This window comes from Danio rerio, chromosome 21, assembly GCF_052040795.2.
Source record: "Danio rerio strain M-AB ecotype USA chromosome 21, GRCz13ab, whole genome shotgun sequence".
NCBI lineage: Eukaryota > Metazoa > Chordata > Actinopteri > Cypriniformes > Danionidae > Danio > Danio rerio.
In genome coordinates, this window is record NC_141041.1 from 20,849,838 (window position 1) to 20,861,535 (window position 11,698).

An 11,698-nucleotide genomic window follows, 5' to 3' on the forward strand; every position below is an offset into this window, starting at 1 on the left:
AATTGTGCTGTTAAAAGGGACTTCAAAAGGCCAGTCGTGTCGGTGGAAAACCGTTAGCAGCATGTGAAGGAAATGCCTCGCGAGGGTCCATGTGCTGGATCAAACCGTCTGCAGACACCATATGTCCCTCTGTCCATCTTTCTGGTGAAACCGCATTTGTTTGCCTGCAGTTATGGTGGGTGAAATGTGCTAATGTGACACAATGGTGTTGTTATGACTGAACAGTGCTGGTAAATCAATCAGTATGCTAGTCAAGGTTTAGCGGCTGCCCTGTAAATGTAAATGTGTTGAAACGATTTTCACATTGTTAGAATAGTGTCACATTTAATAGGATTTTTTTTTCTCCACATTTGGATTTGTTAACCCTGGATTGTTTTAAAAGCCAGGTTAACTCAATCCTGGGTGATGTTGCTTCTCATTTCACGCACGCTTTTTCACAATCATGTTAGTTTTGGAATATGACTTTAATTTGCCAGTTTATCCTTGTAAAGGAAGTCACAATGGACTTTTCAAATTACAAACACTGGAAAAAAAACTCCACGTTGTACCAAAACAAATAAAGTTAACTTACAAATTTAAGTGGATTGATCATAAAAACAATTACTGTAAGTTTTCCACAAAAAACACAATTGTGTTGTTTTAACTCATTTTAATGGGCACCTATGGTGAAAAATCTACTTTTCAATCTGTTTGGACAGACGTGTGTAGGTATAGTGTATAAACTGTCATATTAAGGTGATATAAACACACACCCAGTCATTTTTTTTTTCAATTTAACAACATAAAAACGATGGACCAATCGGAGCGGTTTTGAGATCAACCGCAAGTTGACGTGGGAGTGCGATTTCCCCCCGCCCAACAATATTGATTGTCTGGCGTGCATTACCATATCCTCAATTTGATTTTTCATGTCTGCCATTTTCAGCATGTGAGTCGAAGCGATATCACTAATAGAACATCCTTGCTCTAGTTTTAGATGCAAGGCTCATTGGGCTTGACAAAAGATCAACATTTATCACATAAACACTCTAATCAGCGCCATTGTTTGTAACTTTAGGTGGGTTTGCAAACATGCATCTTCTTTGAACTTCAGCCATTTGCATTTCCCGTGTTCACAGAAGCTCCGTCATCTCAACTAGGTGCCTCTGTAAAGTGCGAGCGAGTTACCTCACGTGCGCAGCCTCCCAAAGGAAAAAGCAAACTTGCCTTAAGCAGTCCGCACACCAGAAGCGCAGCGCCATGCAGTTTAGATTTCTAAACATAGGTTTCTATCAGGGTACACACAACGGCACCTAAAAGTCTGCAGCTATCCGCGGTGCCCAGCTAAGACTCAGGACACTGTTCATATTTCTGCCATGCCACAGAGCGCCATCTGAATAGTTTCATTTGAAATAACACAAGAATGTGCACGCCGGGGGTGCCGTGGCGTGGCGTATTCGGTGTGTGACAACCTTTAAATATAGCCTCAGTCAAAGTTAATTCAGTGTGCATGGGTATTAGTCTCCATGTACAAGCTCGGAACTTTAAACTTACACACAGTTGGCTGTAAAACTATACAAAGACACAAATGATTTTGTACTATTTGCTTGGTCTGTGTCCGAGTCCGGGTCGCACATGTACAGCTGAATGCTGATCCTCTCACTCATGTTGCTTCTCTCTGTCTGTTGCCATACACAAAGCTCTTGGCTCCGCCCCCTTGTTAAGTTGAGCAGGAAGTTGAAACAAATTTTCATGTGAAGCAACACACCCCTAAAACAACGATCTGTGTACACGCCACCAAAATCACACTTTATAACACATTATAATAAAAACATCTGAACTGTGTTTTGAACTGAGCCTAAACTGGCACACTCAGAAGAACCATAATAATCATATTAAATCTTAAAAAGGGGTCAACTATGTGCCCTTTAAATAAGTAGTTTAAACAAGCAGCAAAAGTTTTTTTTAGTTAAATAACTAATAATCAACATTATTATTGACACATATTCTATCATTTTTTGACTTTTTTTTCCATCTCAGACTCTGAAACTATTTTATTTCAAATGTGTTTTTATATTTAAAGCATGTCACTCTGAGGTGTGTGATTGGCTGTTGGTTGCTAAGCATCTTCTAATGCTGCATTCTCTTAATCTCAGAAGTTATATGTCAGAGCTGACATAACACTAAGATGAATGCATTCATTGTTTGTAATATCATAAAAAAGACCTCTCACATACAGCACGAAATTATCAATATAAAAAAGATGCTATTTTTTGCACTACTTAGTTTGAAATGCTTCAAAACTATTTATTCTGCAGTACTTTATACTTCAGTGCATTGAACAGACATCTTGAAGTCAGTGATGCTGCAGTTTCAGAATTTCAAATTGAGAAGCTGTTCCAAGTTCATGTAAGAATTCAGAATTTCAGAAAGTGAAAATCGTCACCTTAATTATAAGGTTTCATCTGCGTTCCGAATCATTTTGAGATAATGTGCTTCAAGTTATTACATTCCATAGCAAACAATATGTGTGTAACAGTTTTTTTTTTTAAGTCTTACAATGTAAAGCAATTATAAAAAAAACATCACATAATGTAAATAAGTTGTCATTTAATAAGAATATGTGGAAAAATTCAATTTTGACAAAAATGTGAGATAGAACCTTAAAATTCTAAGGTGACGAAATGGAATGCACCATACTGTACCATCCTATTGTTTTACAATGCACATGTTTGGTGCTGCAATGTGAGGTTAATGCCTAAGAATTTGAGCAAATCTTGCTTAGAGTGGGGTTCCATAAACCTGGGTAAAAAGTGGTGCTATAGTGTGAGACATTTCTTTAACCATGGTTACAAGGGCTAATTCTGCTCCTGAGCATGGTTTTACAAGCATAACCATATCAGGGTTTCATCAGTAAGAAAGGGTGCTAAAATGCTCTTTAACATAATTTTGCATTAAAAAGTATTTTGACATTGGTAAAAGTGTCTGCAACTTTTGCAAAGCATCAAATCCCTGTCATATTAGTTGTCAAAACATGTGCATGACTTGATAAATTATTCAACCTTTAAAATAAAACATAACAAAAATTGTTGAATATTGTACAGGTGTATTATTATACAAAAACTGTACAAAAGCTGTTGCCTTAAAATAGTGCGCGTTATCTAAAAAGAATTAAGGAATGTTCTTTTTGAACACCTTGTGGAGAACCACCCCATGACTGTTTATTTATATGTGTATGTTTTTTTATTTTAAACTTAAACTGAAACTACAGTATATACAGTGTGTGTGTGTGTGTATATATATGTGTATGTGTGTGTGTGTGTGTGTGTGTGTGTGTGTGTGTGTGTGTGTGTGTGTGTGTGTGTATATATATATATATATATATATATATATATATATATATATATATATATAGAGAGAGAGAGAGAGAGAGAGAGAGAGAGAGAAATGTTCTACTGTCCCGGAAAAGGCCCAATCTAATCCTGTTTATTTGAAATAAGCCTGCTCCCAAGCAAGTTTGAGCTACTAGAGCTGATGCAATGACAACCACTCTTAGATGAGTTTTGAAGAACTAAGCGATCGTGGATCATGTTAAATCATCAATAACCAAATCTAGCTAATTGAGTAGTCCACGTATGAAGAATGAACCACTGCGGTTAAAAACTGTGTTTGGAAAAACAAAGATATCCTGGGCTATAATCGTAAATAACCCCCATGTTAGCTGTTCTTAAACTCTGTTTTGTTGCGTTCTTCATGAACGATTTCAGCTCCATAATTAATCTTATTTGCATATTAAAGTCTAAATTGGAAATTCTCCAACACTGCCAAAAAAAGTGTGTACATCTGCTCAGAACAACGGTGGCCGAAAGCTTAAGATTGAATTGCACTGCAAGTAAAAAAATGTAAATAGAAAAACAACTGAAAACAGAAAATACATCATCAGTTTGACAACACTTGCAAATACAGAAATGCAATGCTAATAGTGCCAACCATAACAACAATGGCATCCTGTTTTTGATCTGAGAGTTTTCTTCTTTCAGATTGATGTGCTTCTTCTCTAACTCTAAAGGCAGCTCTTGTTAACGGGATCTTACCATAAAATTTCATTTAATGTTAATTAGGCAATTCCTCAGATTGTTATTTGAGCTAAAAATATACAATCAACTGCATGCTCAGGACATTAAACTAAACAAAAAACCCGATTCTCAGATCTTCAACAGCACAGCTGACTTGAAACAGGAAGCAAACGGGTTCATCACTTTTATTTGAGATCCTCTAAAGCATTTCCATTGGTCTATTTGCAGCACGTTTCTGTATTTGCATGTGAATTTTCACACGCGTTGACATTTTAAAACACTGTATGCAGCAATAGCCAATTTCACCCCAATTTAGTCACATTTACGCTTGCTGGGTAGTCACAAAAAATAACAATAGCAGTCTGCACAAACTGTACTCAAGAGTCCAGTGATGTTTTGGGTTATTTACCAGCGGTTTGTTCTTGATTTTAGTGTAATATACAGTTTCAGTTATTACAGCAGAAAAAGCTGCGAGGTCTGTTGTGCAGAAACTGGCAAACCACCAAGCTTCTTTCCCTCGCTGCACTGGGGATTACATGTTCTCCACCAGTTTATTCATGATATTATAAAATGATGATGCAGATTCGGTGGCTTACAAATGGTTCCTTGGAGAATAATGAAACTAAAGAAACACGTATGCGGGGTTTTACTTAAGAAACCTCTCCGGATTAACCAGTGATATAAAATTATGGCCTTCATTGATTCAATTCCAACTCCTCCAGATGTACTTTATCACAGGACACCAAACACAGAAAGCCTTAAAGGGATAGTTCACCCAAACATGACAATTTTGAGACCATTTGCGCAACCCTTATGTGGTTCCAAACCCATATCACTTTCTTTTTTTTAGGAAAAAGCTTGTTAGACTCCTCAGACTTGACACAACTTTTGTTGTTGTTGTTGTTGTTGAAGCATTTCACAGAACACTGGAAATATATCCATCAACAGTTTTCAAGCTTTTAAATAAAATGATGGGAGCTTGATCTTAATTTAACAGTGACATTTGTTGATATTTTATGTTTGTTTGAAAAAATGTATTGTGTAAATAAGAAAATTTACTTGGAGCTCATTAAACATTTTTAAACTCGACCTTACATGACCAACCAGAATAATATATCAGTTCAAACTAATAAAACGTCAATAAAAGTCACTTTTTTTGTAACTAAAGGAGATTTTCCATTCGTTTATACATTCAAATTGCATTATGGGACCTTGAGCTGGATAGGATAATCATTTTTACAGTAAGTATTTTCTACTTTTACAATGTCTTGTTGATTTATGAGTCTTAATCTCATGTGAAAGTATTTATGATTTCGAAATTTTTATTCATCGCATGAGCCTTTTTGTCCTTCTCAGAGATCTACAGGCTTCAATTTCCTCATTGTTCTGCCATCTGCTCTATGTTGTGTATTATGCTGTCATTTTGAAAGAAATCGATATAGGCATAAAATATTTTGAGCATTAGAAACACTCTGGATCCGCTCATATTGCTCAGGCAGATGTTCAGAGACATTATAAATTGTAACTTAGCGCCTCATCATAGCTATTAGTTTTTAGCAGCCAAGTCTTGGATATTTTTTCCCTGCTAATTCAACATCTAAAGGGCTTTCTATTTCTTATTAATTGAGGTCTTTCAGCACTTTGACAGGGATCTGACAATGATTAAAAGAAGAAAAAAGTGAATGGTGCTTTTTAGCATGCTTTTCTGCAACCTTTTTCTACCAGCAACAATTCTAATGCTTAATTAGAGACCAAATATAAATGAGTATAAAATATTGAACATATTCCTGCTCATATTGTGGACTCATCATTTTATGGCATACTCATCATTATATATATATATATATATATATATATATATATATATATATATATATATATATATATATATATATATATATATATATATACACAGTTTAAGGGCTGCACAGTTCTAGCTAACATGAGAATCACGATTATTTATTTATTTATTTTTATTTTTGCTTAAAATCAAATCATGATTTTCTCATAAATCTGTAGATGTAAAATAAAGGTCAAGGTAAAATGTATTGTCTTCCGTAGGAGAAATTTGTTTTATAAAAAATGTTACATAAATACACATTAAAATCTCATCCTAAAATACCTCCTTATATAAAATACGATTCCATAAAATTAATAATTTAAAAAAATTATATAAAAATAAAATCCAATGTGCCCCACTGCCCTCTGTTGTGCCAACCAATCCCGTTATCTTAATCTTTGACCGTCCTTCCCTACTTGCTCATTGATCAATTTAATTGAAAAAGGAACAAAAGAATGTTTATATCTATTGTATCTAAGTAGACATCATTCTCATGTGCACATCCTCTTCGTAGTAAACAAACAGTGCGTCAGCTCACTTGTGATTTCGTGGCCGATAATCCATCATTAGAAATTACATTTTGGGGTAAATTATCCCTTAAAAATATAGTATGTGACACATTTAACACCATTTGGAGGGATTCATGTTGCTGAGCAATGTATAGGCCTATAAAACAATGTGAAGACCTGTGTGACTGCCTTTGTTCTCCTAACTTTAAAGTGTAATTGGCTGAATGGTAGAGATGCTAGATTAAGATCGTCTGGTGGTCGAATTGAGATTGTGATATTCTTTTGATTAATAGTGCAGCCCTAATACAGTTGAAGTCAATATTATTAGCCCTCTTGTAAATTTTCTTTTTCAAATATTTCCCAATTGATGTTCAACAGAGCATTGAATTTTTCACAATTTTTCACACATTTTTTCTTATGAAGAAAGTCTAATTTGTTTTATTTGGTCTAGAATAAAAGCAGTTTTAATTTTTTTTAACATTTTAAGATCAATATTATTAGCTCTCTTAAACAATTTACTTTTTTGATAGTCTACAGAACACACTATCAATTAACCTTTAAATGGCACTTTAAGCTGAATACTAGCAAATTTCAACATCAGCATCACCAAAACAATACACCTTTGTCGGAGTAAAAAAAAAAACTTTTGCCAAGTGTCAGGATAGATATTTTGAACGATCGCATTTTGCCATATATTAGAACTTTTATTTATTTCGCCAAGTCAAACTGAGTAATAAGGCAGGATCCATAACATTGCAGCAGGCCCATGTGTTTCTCATGAGTGTGAATGAGTTATTTTGAATCTGGAATCTCATCTGCAGTTTGCTTTGTCTTTGCGTTCCTTTTATCTCTGACTGGCAAGATCCAGAGCAAATATCATTAACAGGTGCAGTGGTCTCATTTTTAATACATTTAGCCGATTGGAATTTCGAAGTGCTCATTTGTAACTGTAATTGCAGGTTGGTGCAAACTGATGCTTTAGAGAGAAAGAGAGAGAGAGAGAGAGAGAGAGAATGATTACGGGTGAATGACAGGATGTTGGGAGCAATGTAGAGGTCATTGAGGATGAAATACTGTACAGCAGATGCTAGAGTCCAGCAGTTACTGCGATAAATTAGCAGTTACTGAAATACTGACAAATCTGATAAGAGCTTTAGCAAAAGATTTCTGAGTATCTGTTTAATGTGTTTAAGGAATAGTTCACCCTAAAATGAAGATCTGCAGTAGATTTACTCAGTTTAAATTGAGTCACACTTATTTTTATGTACAGTACTATTATCACTGACTACGTTTACATGGACATCAGTAATCGAATTATTTGCTTTGATCTAATTAAGAGAATAATAAGACTAAGGCGTTCACATGAGTTGCTTTTTGAGTGTTACTTCCATGATCCCATTTGATATTTTATAGCACATAATTAGATTAGCGTCATTGCGTCGTCACGCTATCTGCATTTCCTCCAGAGTTTCATGTAATTTTGGGTGTTTCATTTTTAATTTGTCGACTTTAAATGCAGTTTGGCACTTTCACTTTTATTTACGAACATTTCATCCACGCCTTTCGTAACAAACGAGATATTGGATGCAACTATGAACTGCTGGAAGAGTGATGTTTTAATGGAAGTTCATACCTCATGGTGAAAGGAAAAAAAAAAACGAACAAAAAAACGCCGCATTTAATGATGCAGGTGTCTGTGGTCTGCACTGACTGGGTAGGTACAAAGAGTGTCAAACAGCCATGTACGTGCATGTGTGTGTGTGTGTTTGTCGACTATCCTGTCGCAAAATGTTGCGAAAAGTTCTACATGACGGTAATAATTTTATTAAGGTGTTTACATGTGTATAATGCACTAATAATGCGACTAAAATCGACATACTCCACACATCTTAATTCGATTTCTCTTTAGGTCGATTATGAACTTAATCTAATTAAATTAATCAAAAATCACTGTTTACATGGCAGACTCTTAATCAGAGTATTGTTTTAATCGCATTAAAATCGACCATGTAAACGTAGTCACTGTTGATAAACCATTGACTAACACTTTTGGCTAAAACTCTTGTAAAATAAGATCGTGCGAATATGTACTTTATAAGTAATAGCCAATATCTTAAAAATACGCAGGTACTAAGCCACTTGATTTTTTTTCAATTGTTACTTAAGTGTTACCAGATTTTGTACAATAAATGTAAGATTGTATGATAAAGTTAAAATTTTAGTTTAACAAATATTTCAGTTTGAAGACATTTATAACTTTAAGCCCATTCTGAAAGAATCTTTCTTCATATTTTATTCATATACTGTGATCCAAAATAGTGGATACCAAACAGACTGTTACGTTTCTATGTTTCCCTAAAGTCAATCATCAAAACAGTGTTTATTTTAGTTTGAGGGTTTTTTATTTATTTTTTTTAATCAAGAGAATGGAATCAGTGGCTGCTTGCATAAACTGCTTAGACTAGTTTTAAAAATTAGTCATCATTATATTTATTTTTTCCTTCAAAACTGGTCATGACTGTTCCAGTCAATTACATTACTTTGACTGGCCTAATCTGAACATAAAAAGTGGACCCAACCTATTTTTAAAACCTACTTGAGGCAGGACTCAAACTTTTGCCTTTTGCATGAGCACCATAGCTCAACATTATGAGTCCAACCACTGCACCACACTTGTAAAAACCAGACTGGCAAAAGTGCAATATTTGACCCAATATTTCCCACCACATTTGGCCAGCAGTTACTATGAACTCCACTGGCAGCCTCCAGCTAATTTTACCTTTGATTTACGAGTCCCACTTTAGAGATTAAAAGTTTTACATTTATTTACTTGGCAGTCATATTCTTACAATGGCGATTTACAAAAGGGCCTGTTTATTACCTGTTTAATAAGCCCAGCTCTTACAGCTATATGCGAAGGCTTCAAATTAATGCATTAGGGGTCAAGCCAATAAAAAAGTCATCCAGTGCAATTGAAAATCCCACACAGGAGAAATAAACAGAAGCATGCTCATAACTGAACATGTGAGACACACACAAAACCACTCAAACAACCCAAAACGTCTGCGCAGCTGAGACCGCAAGCAGAAATGGAGTTTGGATGCAATGTCTGTCGCAGAAACTCAAAAAGAAGCAAAGGCAAAGCGAAGATGACTAATCTGTGGGCCTGGATGTTTTTGTGCAAAGATAAATCAAGTGAAGCAACGTCAAGTCTCGTTAGTAAATGATGAATCAGGTCGAATATTTTGCAAATACAAGCCGGAGCGGTTTCCTGGAAAATCTTGACATCATTTACACAGCTGCTCATGTAAACGGATCATCCTGAGCCTTTATTACACTTGAGAGGCCTGCGGTGGAGTTTCCTACAAGTGGTCAGGTTTTACCTTAGGATCCGTCAGGGAGGTGAAGACCTCCCACTGGTGTCTGGGTAGAAACAGACCAAAGACAGACAGGACTAAACAGACGGTGATGTTTTAATGACATTTTCTTAATGCTTTTAACTGCTACGTGTGTTTTCGTCGTTGGAAATTAGACACGGTGTGTTTTACTTTAGTGCGAGACATCCTGAATTCTGTCGTGAGGTTTGTCCATTAGATCTTTCTCATTTCGCGGAGTCTGTTTGCTTAGGTGTCTAGCATGTTGACAAGTTGACGAAGAGAACTTTGATTACAACAAGAATGTGTGTGAGCGATCCCAGAGCTCATCTGTGACTTATACCTTTAACCTGACAACATATCTCTCTCAGAAAGCTGATCCTGCTGACTCTTCTAACCCTTCCTGCATATTTCACAACCTCCCACTCCACAGCATTAAAGACTCGTGGCCATCACTGACTCACACTGCCTGTATAAAGTTTAGACTTTTAAAGATTTCAAATACTGCTGTCAACTGATCATCAAATGTTTTCAGTGTTTTGATCCATCTAACTTTATATTTAAATGATCAAAGATAGACAGAATTGAACAAATTGTGTATTAAGATCACCAGGTTGGTGTGACAGTAGTAACATGTCTTACTTCTGACCTTTCCGATGCATTCCAATCAATGACAGTTGCGTTTTCACCACACGGGATGTGAATTTTTCATCTCTGAAAGCCTCATATTGTTCTGTAAGCATTCTTGAAGCAAGTTTATGTTTCACATAAAGGGTTCATACACATTTTTACTAAAATTCCATGACCTTTTTCAAGACTTTTCCAGAACTTTTAAAGTACATTTTCATGACCTACTGATTCATGTAATGTCAATGTATACATGGTAAATAAAAAACAAAACAAAACAATGAATGTTTAAATTTATTACAGCATATCATAAAACATGCAACAATTTTCTGTATTAAAATAAGTTTTATATCTATGTAAAATTTATTTTTATAATGCTTAACCAGCACTGATAATGTGAAAGCATGTTTTTGGCCAAGGTCAGAAGTAAATACAACCAATCTATATTCAAGTTAGGGCTGAACAATATATCGTTTCAGCCTCAATACTACAATGTCTCCATACACAATAGTCAAATTGCAGGATATGTAATGTCAAATTGGGATTAGAGATTAATATAGAGTTTAATCATAATGGAGTAAAAGTTTTTCATCTGCATGTATTTTTAAAGAGATCACCCAAAAATGACTTACCATTTTCATTACACCCTTCTCTTGTTTCAAACACAAAAAGAAGACGATTTAATAACTCCTATAATATTGAAACAAGTAAAAGGGTAAGTAAATAGTGAGTACATTTTAATCTTTGAGTGAACTGTCCCTTTAAGACCTGTGACTGTGTGAACATTTCAATATTTCAGAGTTTAAAACGACCGCCAAAGTAATTTTTTGTAACTTTATTAAAGATTAAATATTATACAATGAAGACTATGCACTGTTGACTATTCAATATCTGTCCCATAATAGTGAATATCTGAAAACAATATTTCACTTTTTTCTTTAATATATTTTATTTATCTATGCTTGTAATTTATTTGATTTATATTATTTAAAATTTGGCGAGGCAGTGGCGCAGTAGGTAGTGCTGTCGCCTCATAGCAAGAAGGTCGCTGGGTGGCTGGTTTGAACCTCGGCTCAGTTGACGTTTCTGTGTGGAGTTTGCATGTTTTCCCTGCCTTCGTGTGGGTTTCCTCCGGGTGCTCTGGTTTCCCCCACAGTCCAAAGATATGTGGTACAGGTGAATTGGGTAGGCTAAATTGTCCGTACTGCACACCTATTTCTCGGGCAACATAAGAAAGACATAAAAGAAGTGAAGCCCACAAGAGGTAATATTAGAACATATGTATTAAAAGTT